The 12,210-nt window shown below is 48.1% G+C and overlaps 1 long non-coding RNA gene across 1 annotated transcript; it reads left to right on the top strand.

Annotated features, from left to right (window-relative positions):
- Positions 1-260: 260 nt before the first annotated feature.
- Positions 261-5,594, top strand: LOC130142653 (uncharacterized). Its single transcript, XR_008819476.1, has 3 exons — positions 261-1,003; positions 1,224-1,516; positions 2,291-5,594. It is a non-coding gene; the product is annotated as an uncharacterized LOC130142653 (long non-coding RNA).
- Positions 5,595-12,210: the final 6,616 nt, after the last annotated feature.

A 12,210-nucleotide genomic window follows, 5' to 3' on the forward strand; every position in this document is an offset into this window, starting at 1 on the left:
GAAGCAGCAGATCTGGTGCTTTCCAGTGATTGTGTGTAAATACAAGTACATGTGAAGAACCGTGGAGGTATCAAATATCTCTGTGTTGATACAGTTGTCTCTGAATGACATACGCGCGTTATAAATACAAACCTTTGGTTCTTGCGTCTGTACTGGGTGGAAGAATATTGGCTCTGCTGTCAGCCAGCAGCACCACCCTTTCAGAGTCAGTACCCTTCACCACTGATAGCAAACGTCAAAACCTGCCTAAAGAGGGCCCAACCTCTGGAAGCGCCGGGCTGGCTGACAGGACTGTTTCCTGATCGCTGCGCACTGCCCTGCGGAGGTGCCTCGGCAAGGCAGGGAGCGAGGCATGGTCTCTGGTCTCGGACGGGATGCCCGCCGCAGCTCCGCGCCCGAGGGATGAAGGATGCGCTTCCTCCCGGCAGCCGGAGCCGGCTCTCCAGGCGCTAGGGGGTCTTCCTGGCTGCCATGACTCATTTCTTTTTTTGACAGCCCCCTGGCTCGATGCAGTGGAAGCCCTTGTCAGGGTAGCACCAGCTAAGATAACGGCACCGATGCGAAAACCATAAAACCGCAGGAAGAACAGTTACGCTGACAGCGACAGGCCCCAGAGAATGCCGGGTTTATTTCGTGTGTGTGTGTGTGTGTGACAGAGGGGTCATGCAGCGCGAGACGCGCAGCAGGAGCAGTCGGGCGGGGTGGAGGCGATGGCGCTCCCAGGCCGATTAGCCCTCTGCGTTCCGTGTTCAGGGCCCTGAGGGCCCCCGAAAGAGCCGCTCCCCCCGCCCCCGGCTGGCAGCGCGGTGGGCGGAGGGAGCCGCAGGTCCGCGCCGCCCCGCCGCGGGGCCCCGCTTCGCGCTCGCCCAGCCCCCGCCCCGCCGCCCGCCCCGCACCGGGTGGGTGCACCAACCGAAAGTAAAAAAACAAGCCAAGAACTACCCCAAAGCCCCTCAAACCCAGCCGGGGCGGGACGGCGGCGAGGCGGGAGGAGTTCGGCGGGGTGAGTACAGCGGGGTGCCCGGCCGGGGCCGGCGGGGCGGGAGGGGCGGCGTGGGGGGCAGGCGCAGCCCCGGCTGGGATGCTGAGCCCGCAGGGATGCAGCGAGCGGGGCTGGCAGGAGAGGCGGCGGGGAGAGCTGGTGGGAAGTTCGGCAGGACTTGAGGGGAGCTGCTGCTTCCGCAGGACAGGCGGGAGCGGTGATTTATGCTTCTTCCCTCCAGCCCACAAGGCGTCCGCTCGGCCTGGCCGAGGTGGGAGAGCGCTGTGAACTCACCTTTGCCAGCAGAGCTGGGACAGGACGGAGCCTTGTGTGGCCCATCCCAAGCACGGAGCGCATCGGCCCGCTGGTTAAAAGTACCGAGTGTTGGGCACCGCAAGTGCAAGAATGAAGCCGTGACACAGCGCAATATCCTGGGGCGGCTGGTACAGCATACCCATGGCGTGGGCAGTTCCCCTTCTGGAGGAATACCTGAAAATGGAATGATCGCTACAACTTTTTTCCACAGGGTAGGCTGTAGGGGAGCGTTCAGTGGGTCATCGGAGTCTTACTTTTTGCCGTGTGCAGGGTAGGACATGTGGTAATAGAGATACTGTTCTGCTCCAGGGTGTGCCTTGAGTAGATCTTGCCAACACAGTTGTGCACAGAGTTCAGCCCCTTCCCCTCCTGGTGCCCCATTTTAGCTATAATGCAGGAGGCACAGAAGATACGAGGGGTTTATAAAAGATCCCACCTGACGTGAAAAGCGCTCAGCTGGCAGCTGCGCACTTTCATGCCCACACAAAACCTTCAAAAACTCTGTCCTGTGCAGAGCAGAACTCTCCCAGCATAGTTTTGTGTGAGGTTTTACTAAAAGGCTTTTCTGGCGGTTGATGGGAAGATATGAACTCACATTGTGGTGGAGACAGAAAGAGGATCCTTTTTTTTTCCCTCTGGCTGCCAGCACCACAGAGGTAGTACCTTGGCAGGCAGTAGTTTTGGGACCTGTCCCGTTTTGTCAGGTTTTTGGAAATTTGTGAGTGGGATTAGGATGGGGGGAAAGCTGGCAGGTGCACACACATGGGGACAATACAATGATATCCAACTGATTTTCATAGAAACCCAGCCTGAACTACATGAGGCATGTCTCTGAAAGAGATGAGTTATAAAATAACAGTTTATTAAGCATTTTTGTGTGTGTCTTTCTGCTTTCTGAGCTTTCAGAATACCCGCATTTTCAACCTTTACTCCTCTACATTGAGAAATAAAGTCTTATCTTTCTCCCAACTTTTTTTTTTTTTTATGACAAAGCTGGAATTTGCACCTACTCCTGTTGCCAGGAGTTAGGATTTTCACACAGCAACATCCAGCATGTAGCAAAACACCGTGAAAGCTAAAAAACCCAGTGGATAAGGAAGAGTTCCATCTTTCCCCTTCTTCACTGAAGTCCTCAGTCCTGCTTCCTGATGAGCAATGCAACCTCTTTTGGACCTGCAACAGCACGCTGGATTTCCCCAGTTAGGCCTTAGTCCTCCCCTAACTTCCAAGAAGCAGGAGTCCTTCAACCCATCTTTACAGAAATAGTCTGCAATGGCTGGCACTTCATTACAGAGGGACCAGAGAAACTTACCGTAACACGCCTGGCTTTAGGGGACCGAAACTGCCCAACTTGTGAAGGTGCATGAGTGTAGTACTCTGATTGGAGACATGTCTCCAAAAGGTGTAAACTGGCCTCAAAACCCATGCTTCCAAGGAGAGGGGTGTAGTCACACAGTTATTTTAGAACACCAGGACTCAACAGGGTCAGAGGAGACATCATTTTAGTTAATGAACAGTTGCTTTCCCGTTAACACCAACAGCTGTTAATGAACATGACAATTTAACCCCTCCCGGGATACTTGCGTTTGAACCCTCTGTGGTGCTATGTATTGACTTACCAAGCAGCTGCTCTTCCATGCTTAATCAGCAGGTGTGAAATTAGTGATGTTGCATGGAGAAAGAGTTGTCCTAATGACAACTCTGCTTGCCCAGGTAGCCAGTGTCAGGGAGCTTGGGGTGAATTTTGCACATCTAGTGATCCGCATCCACTTCCCCTGCTGCACAGCAGCAGGAAAATGACACAGCGATTTTAATTCCCCAAGGCTGAAATTTTAGGTAGACTTAACATCCCATGGCTTCTTGAGGAACAGCGATGGGTGACACATGTAATGGAGCACAGAGTCCTAGCCCCAAGGACATCTAGACATCCTGAGGTGGGTTTCCTAGCTGAATTTGGTGAGGCTTCTATTATTAGCTCTTCATGCAAAGTACTTACAGAAACCTAAATAACTGCATACGCCCTTGATTTTGGTAGCTTTGTCCTGACCCTTCACATGCACACACTTGTGAGCCTCTTTACATGCTACATTTTTTAAAAAAAATACATATTTGTTTTTCCTTTTAAGCAAATTCAGGGCCTGCCCTGGCTGCAGAGTTAAGGTATTATTTTCAGAGTGGGCACAGGGAGGCCCGGAACTTGTACATGTCCTTCTCTCAGCAGTGCCAACAGCATCGCTTCTCATCCAGGAACAGGATCCTAATTTTCATTATCTTGTGTCCGAAGAGTGTATGTTTTTAAACCAAATGGTGCATTAAGATGAAAGGATGCTAAGAGCAGAGAAAGGAAGAACAGACAAAATAACTGGCAGTTTTATACTGTGAGTTGAGCACTTAAGCATTAGGTAAGATATTGTGGAGAAAAACACATTATTGCCTACTTCAGAGATTTCTAGTCTCTGCATCAGACTTCATGCACTTTGCACCTGTGTTGAGTAGGCACCCATACCGAGTGTACTCATGTAAACATACACAGAGTACTTTAAAATGGCAGTGTTATTCATGTCCAGAATTGCACAGAACAGTCAGACTGCCAAGGATTCTGGAAAGGACCTGTTATGGGACAAAAATAATGTAGTTTTTACATTCAAGTGTAATTTTTTTATCCTTTGCTGTTAGAATATATTGTGCCAAAAGCTTGACCTTACAGCCTTAAAGGGAGAGAAAGTGTTTTCACTTGGAGATATTTAATAGAGATGGTTATTTAAAGGAAAAACTAAATACTGAAGGATATTTGACTTCTATGAACCAGAAGTAAAATGCTGTACTGCCAAATTAACAGGCTTGCCAGAACTCAGCCAAACATCATCTTACCCAAGTTTTCCAACTCAATCTGCCTTAAGCAGAAGATACACTAGGGAAACATGCTGCCAACCCAAAAGACACAGGGGTAATCACTGACTAAACCCAGACTTGGAATAGAAAGTGCAAAGCACACACCTTATCCCACAATGTCAGGAACACGCATAAGGCACTGGTGTTCAGAAAAGGGCATGAGCTAGACTCAGGAGCATTGTTCATATTATTGCATCCACCATGCCATATCTGGGGTAACATCTGAGACGTGTCTCAAGGTGTTCATAAAGAAATTCTCTCCCTATTCACGTGCACAGGGCAAGAAAACCACAGCTGCAGTGTCTCCCCTGCCTATTTTGAACTTGCATATAGGCAAGTCCACCAGCACTTGCAAAGCCTTTGTTTGACCCCACGAGGGACGACTCCACACCATCACTTAATGTTGTTCCCTTACCCCTTTGCTGGCTTTAAGGCATTTTGTGCTCTTGTAGGGGCCCGTATCTCCTTAAGCTCCTTGTCACCACTGGACTGCATGAATTGCCTGCTAGCACTCGAACAGAAATGTTTTGTGTGGTGTGAGTGATTAAAAACCTTGCTGCTTCCCTGCTGGAGGATACTGCTCCCACAGAAGGTCCAGCTAAGCAGCATGCTCCTAATCTGCCTCAGCACAGACAGCAACAGACAGAAGCATTCTGTGCTCGCTGAGGTGGTTTTGCACTGCGTAGATTAGGAAGGACTTGCATGCTGTTTGTCAGCTGAGTTGCGGAGACAGTAAGATAGAAGTCAGTAACAGCTTAGGCAGACACAGACACAGCTATACCAAGGCAAGTACATCAGCCTCTGACGAAAGCAGTCATAGGAAATTATTTCCCATGCTCCGTACTCCACTGAATGTTTCAATTATACTGATTTACAAGGGACAGTTGTGCCAGCACATTTTCCCCTTTAGGCACAGCTCTTCAGTAATAAAATTGTACACGAGTCACATTGCTAACACACAATCAGTAACAACAGTAAGTTTCCTTGTAGAGATGAGCCCTTATGACAAATTGTCAGGTGTTTCCACTGGTAATAGGTAGGTAGTGTTTACAGCTTAAAGTCATCTAACACTTACGGTAAGATTCTTCTCTCTGTAGCTCATACATTTTGTCAGGCTCCCACCTCCATGAGAAAGATTCTGTCTCAGACACATTTTAAAATGAAAATCTTGGTAGCCGCAGTTGCAAACTAGCTGGGCAGCCTGTCTTCCCAGCTCTGACAGCACCGTATTGCTGAGTGTGGCTGACTATCACAGAACTGAGGTGCCTTTTGAAGAGAACTGTAGAGCTTAGAGCTTCTTTGCTATCCAGATGACAGCAAGCATAAACATTTGAAAGAAAACCTGAAAATTTCTGTTAAAACATAATGACCATCTTGTTTCCCTCCCCCCAACCCCCGCCCCCCCCCCCCCCCCCGAACTTTAGTCTCCAGCATGTTTTCTTAGGATTTGCATGATTTGTTTGGTCAGACATCTGTTTTACAGAAGATATTTTTCTGCTAGAGTACATATCTGGTTATTACTTCACTGGTAAACTCAGAAGTGCCAATACCTTTGCAAGTATCACTGTGCTTGTATAACCAGTATAAAGCGCTATTAACCTTGTCAGTAGATGACTCTCTACATCTAGACATTTTCAAGAATGAGAAGGCTGCAAGTTGGCCACATCATGAGAAAATAGTCTGAGTCTTGTCAGAAGAGCCCACCGTTCTTGACACAGAACCACAACAGGGGTAAATCTTGGTATTTCCTCAGACCACAAGTGACTAAGATCACATCCCAAAATACGCTGTCCCAGTGGACACTGTTCATCATCTCACCTTGGGATGAGTTATTTTCACTGAAATTCATGCCAGTGTCTATAAAGAATACTCAGCCTTATTCCACGTACCGTCTCAATTTTGTTTACGAAAGATACAGGAACTCAATAACACTATATGCAGAGGCGCAACTCTCTTCCCTCTTCATTGGTGACATTTATTTTAAGGATTGCATTTGTCTGTTTTCTCTCTCTGAGCTTTCTTGACTGGCTGCGGCAAATATATTACTTTGTCCTGAAGACCTTGAACATCCAGTACCCCGTATTTAGTGTAGTTTCAAACAGGAACAATTCGTGGGGGTAGGAATGTATACTTTTTGTTCTATGCTGGAGCGTCAAATGTGGTTTAAAAAAAAAGCAGATAACAAATCTCCAAGAGTCTGAACTTCATGTCCATTTTAAGTGGTCGTGGTCACGTGTTTTCTCTACTGCTGGGGAAGTGGAAAAAACATGGAAAAATTATGCAGCTTTCATTTATTAATTCCATTCCCCATGAGTTGTTCTAGATTTAAAGAATGCATTGCATTAATGTATTTCAAGTGTCTAAAATAATCTCCACTACAGTTTAATTACAGCAGCAGATTTTAATGTTTAGTATCAGACAGACTGTTCATATTATGACATAAATACTAGTATTTATTCCCTTTATGATTATCTCCAAGAAAATATTTCCTATCACACAAGCACTCTATGCTAAGAACCCAGTTTACAATAGCCATCGACTGAAATCAGGGCAGATGCAGCAGTTTTCTTGTACAGGCACACGCACCCTTTGCAGTTCTGTACTGAAGATGTCTTCTCTCTTTCACAAAGGGGAGCAAAAATACTTTTTGGCTGAATATATGCATGGAAAAAGATACAAAAACCCTACAGGAGCCACAGGGTTAAGACATTTAACGCAAAAAGGTCCCCAATAAACCCATTCCTTCCCTTCCAGTTCAATGAAGATACGTAACATTACCAGTTAGTTATAATCTGTTCTGTCCTATGACTTCAGTTTGGTCTGGTTACAAAGGGTGAAGAAAAAAAAAATAATTCAGATTTTCAGCTGTCGGAAACAGAACTCCAAGAAAAAAATAAGCGGATCTTCTAGGGTCCTCAAAGCATTTTTCCTAACTGTGCAGATAGGAATTCAAGGCTCCTAAATTCATCAAGTGCCCGGAAGGTTTCTGGGATGAGAATATTCCAGTGCAAGACACCTCAATGCGACAGAATCTATTGTCCCTAAAAAGGGGTATTTTATCTCAATTAGCATCTGAGAAGAACAGACTATGCACATTAAAGACCCAAAGAAGCACACTAAAAAATTTCAAATGCTTTAAGTTGGTTTTATTACAAAATTACACTTGGTGATAGTTGCATACAATAATAGTATGTGCTGTCAGTGTTGTGTAGCTGCTCCCACATAAAGCAACAACTGCAGCACCTGCCTGCACTAACCAGAAGTAGGTTACTTTAGTAGCTAAGTTACCTGCAGTCATTACTGCTGCATCTGATGTGACCGTGTTAGGAACCACAAGTGGGTAAACCGAGGCATGAGAAATTGGTTTTGTGCCTTATAAATTGCAGGTATAGCTTTATGTATTTATTTCAGGAAATTAACCCTTTACTGGTGCATTTCTGTAATTAAGCCTTAATGCATGTCTTGACTGCACCTGGCTACCAGCAGCAGCAGCAGTGACCCGAGACTATTACCACTGCACTCTTTCATTGCAATACCTCTTTACTAGGGGAATACTACACCGGATTTTAAACTAGTTGATGGCCCTACTTAGTGCTGCTTTCATTTACGTGCAGTACGTGTTGTGCTGTTTGTCCTCCTTGAGACTTGGGCTAAAGTCATCCCAGTGTAGTACTATGCAGCGTTGGTTTACATGCGATGGACTCGTGGGCCGTAACACCGTGCCCTGCGCACTCGGCGGTGGTGTCGCCCCTGTGGGTCGGGCGGCCCCTGGCGGCAAATGCCAGCAACTGCACCTCTGGCTTCCCTTTTCCTGGGAGCCGGCCTGTGGGCGGGATCCCAGCCTCCTCCTTCCCCCCGGGGCCAATTACTGAAAAATTTAGGGTTTCTGGCAATTCTGAGTATCTTTGGTCCGTCGGATGCACCACAGCGCGGGTCGTGACCCTGCTGGCTAGGAACACTGAACGGGGTTTGCACCTCCTGGACCTGGTGGAGATTTAAGCAACTAATTCTAACTACTAACCTCATGGCTACTCCAGCTCCCGCGTGGTTGCTCTGGCTCCCGCGGCAGTGTCAGTATCAGTGGCGCCTATACTGAAGGAGAAGTATAGATTCTATATATGAAGAAGAAATGGAAACGGAAAGCAGCTCATTTTGTAAAGGGGGAGGATGAAGCAGGGCCATCACAGGATCAGGATGAACGCAGCGAACAGAACAACAGTTAACCTCCCGATTTCTGTTTCTGAATGAACAGTGGGATAATGCAGAAAGATTATGCCTGTCAATCAGGTGAACACCTTATCGCCTGGTTACTTCGATGCTAGAATAACAGGGCTAATACTATAGAATTGGAGGGTAGGGAAGCCAAGCAGCTGGGATCACTTTCTAAAGAAGGAGACGTTGACAGGGCATGCAAAAGGAATGCAAGCCCTCAGCCTCTGGAAGGGACTGCTGTCAAATGTTAAGGTACCCCTACAAGGAGGGTACCACACGTCACGCAGGCAAGTGGACCGCAACAGAGAACCGGACACTCAAGGGAATTAGCTGTGAAAGACATGAGTTCTTATAACCAGGATGATCCATGGTCACCCATGGATCCTGGCAAAGTCCTTATGCACGCAGCCCATGTGACAGAAACTGGTACAGAGCAGACCATCATCATGTGCCAACTCACTGGCAACAATGAGTTGAAAAGACGATGCACCAACGGTGGATGAAGTTATGAAGATAGCGGCTCTACCTCCATCACCTCAGCTGTGGAGAGACCGGTCCAGCAACTTGATGAGGATATCCTGTTCCTCACCTGTATGGACCTGCATCTCAGCCATCAACCAGAGATGCCCTTCTGTTTGGGAGGGAGAACACAGGAGATACCACAGGGTACCCTGTGGTTTTACCTGTGGGACCACGGAGAGAACATGAGGAGGTGGGATGGAAAAGCCACCTCAGTCCTGGAGGCACAGGTGCATTAATTACAAGGAAAAATAATCATAAATAAAGAGTCTTCCAAGAAGGTTGCTGCTCCAGTCTCCAGAGGGCAGCTTTCCAGACAGACTGATACAGCTGGCTTTACCCACAATCCTGTGAAAAGGAATTCTAATCCATTCTGCCAAGACATAAGTGACCAGAACTACTCCACGCTACATCCGCTTCGCACCACTTGCCACCCTGGTGGAGAATCCTACAAGCAGGATTACAGCGACCCTGCCTGCAGCCAGGCGGAGGACACGGATAGCTGCGTTTACCAGACCATGTGGATCTGCCGGCCAGGCACATCAGACCCACAGGAACATAAAGCTTTAGTAGATACAGGTGCACAGTGTACTTTAACGCCATCAAGCTATGAAGGGGCCGAGCCAACCAGTATTTCTGGAGTGACAGGGGGATCTCAACAGCTAACTGTATTGGAGGCTGAACTGGGAAGGAGTGACAAAAACATCCCATCGGGACTGGCCCAGAAGCCTCTCGTATCCTTGGCATAGACTCTCTTAGGAGAGGGTGTTTCAAGGATCCGAAAGGGTATCAGTGGGCTTGTGGTATAGCTGCTCTGGAAACAGAGGAAATCGAGCAGCTTTCTACCTTGCCTGGTCTTTCAGAAGAACCTTCTGTGGTGGGGATTACCGAAAGCTGAGGAACAGCAGGCGCTGATCGCCTCTACCACGGTGCACCGGGGGCAATACCGCACCAACCGAGACTCACCGATTCCCACCCAGGAGCTGGTTCGCCAACCAGAGAACTAAGGAGCGATCTCAGCAGAACCCATTCACCCTTTAATAGCCCCCCATACGGCCACTGTGACAACCTAATGGAGAATGGAGACTAACAATGGACTATCGTGGCCTGAATGAAGTTAGTGCCGCCACTGAGTGCTGCCGTGCCAGACATGCTAGAACTTCAACATGACCTGGAATCAAAGGCAGCCAAGTTGTACGCCGCCACTGATACTGCAAATGCACTTTTCTCAATCCCTTTGGCTGCAGAGTGCAGGCCACAGTTTGCCTTCACTTGAAAGGTGTCCAATGCATCTGGAATCGACTGCCCCAGGGGCGGAAACTGGAAACACATCCCTACCATCTGCCATGGACTGATCCATGCTGCACTGGAACGGGGTGAAGGTCCAAAACACCTGCAAGACATTGATGACATCATCGTACGGGGCAATACAGCAGAAGAACTTTTCGAGAAAGGGGAGAAAATCACCCAAATCCATCTGAAAGCCGGTTTTGCCATAAAACAAAGTAAAGTCAAAGGACCTGCACAGGAGATCCAGTTTTTAGAGACGAAATGGCAGGATGTATGTTGTGAGATCCCAACAGATGCGATCAACAAAACAGCAGGGATGTCTCACCAACTAGTAAGAAAGAAACTCACGCTTTCTTAGGCGTTTTGGGCTTTTGGAGAATGAACATACCAAGTTAAAGTATGATTGTAAACCCTCTTTATCGCGTGATGTGAAAGGAAAACTATTTTAAATGGGGCCCTGAGCAACAAGCCTCTGAATAAATTAAACGAGAGATAGTTCGAGCAAGGCCTTGTGCCAGTTTGGACTGCGCAAGATGTAAAGAATGTGCTCTACACCACAACCGGGGAGAATGGCCCTGCCTGGAGCACCTAGCAGAAAGCACCAGGGGACACTCAAGGTCAGTCCTTGGGCTTTTGGCGTCGGTGATAGAGAGGATCTGATGCCCACCAGACTCCAACTGAAAAAGAGATACTGGCAGCTTATGAAGGGGTTCGAGTTGCCTTGGAAATGATCAGTAGTGAAGCACAGCTCCTTCTGGCGCCCCGGTTACCAGTGCTGGGATGGAGGTTTCAAGGGAGGGCCTCCTCTACACATCATGCAACTGCTGCTAGGTGGAGTAAGTGGGTCACGCTGATTACACAACGAGCTCAGATAGGCAATCCCAATCATCCAGGAATCTTGGAAATTCTTATGGACTGGCCAAAAGGCAAAGACTTCAGGATGTCACCAGAAGAAAAGGTGACACGTGCTGAAGAAGCCCCATCGTACCATGAACTGCCTGACCGTAAAGAAGTATGCCTTATTTACCGATGGGTCCTGTGGTATTGGTAGGAAAGCAACAGAGGTGGAAGGCGGCTGTATGGAGACCCCTGTGACATGATGCAGAATCTGCTGAAGGGGAATCAAGTCAGTTTGCAGAGGTGAAAGCTACCCAGCTGGCTTTAGAGGTTGCTGAATGAGGAAGGTGGCTGATGCTTTAACTCTATCCTGACTCATGGATGGTGGCAAATGCCCTGTGGGGGCGGCTGCAGCAATGGAAGCGAAGTAATTGGCAACAGAGAGGTGAACCCATCTGGGCTGCCACACTGCAGCAAGATATTGCTGCTCGGGGAGGGGGGTAGAACCTGGTTGTAAAAGTACGTCACGTAAATGCTCGCGTACCCAAGAGCTAGGCCACTGAAGAACACCGAAACAACCAGCAGGTAGATCAAGAAGCTGAGACTGAAGTGGCTCAGGTGGATATGGATTGGCAACGTAAGGGTGAGTTACTTATAGCTCGGTGGACCCATGACACCTCAGGCCATCAAAGAAGAGATGCAAAATATAGGTGGGCCCAGGATCGAGGGGTGGACTTAACCACGGACGCTACTGCACAGGTAATCCACAAATGTGACACATGTGCTGCAATTAAGCAAGCCAAGCAGTTAAAAGCCTCTGTGGTATGGAGGATGATGGCTGAAATAACAGTACGGGGAGGCCTGGCAGACTGACTATATTGCACTCCCCCAGACTCACCCAGACAAACGCCCTGTGTTTACAATGGTGGAAGCAACCACCAGATGGCTGGAAACATACCCTGTGCCCCATGCCACAGGTTGAAAAGGCGCTATCCTGGGCCTTGAAAGGCAGGTCTTGTGATGACACGGCACCCCAGAAAGAGCAGAACAGAACAGAATCAGACAACAGAGACTGTTCTGAAACAGTCTCGTAAACACCTGGGCCAAAGAGCATGGCATCGAGCGTGTGTATCATATTCCCTACCATGCACCAGCCTCTGGGA

The sequence above is a fragment of the Falco biarmicus genome, chromosome Z, assembly GCF_023638135.1.
Source record: "Falco biarmicus isolate bFalBia1 chromosome Z, bFalBia1.pri, whole genome shotgun sequence".
Lineage (NCBI taxonomy): Eukaryota > Metazoa > Chordata > Aves > Falconiformes > Falconidae > Falco > Falco biarmicus.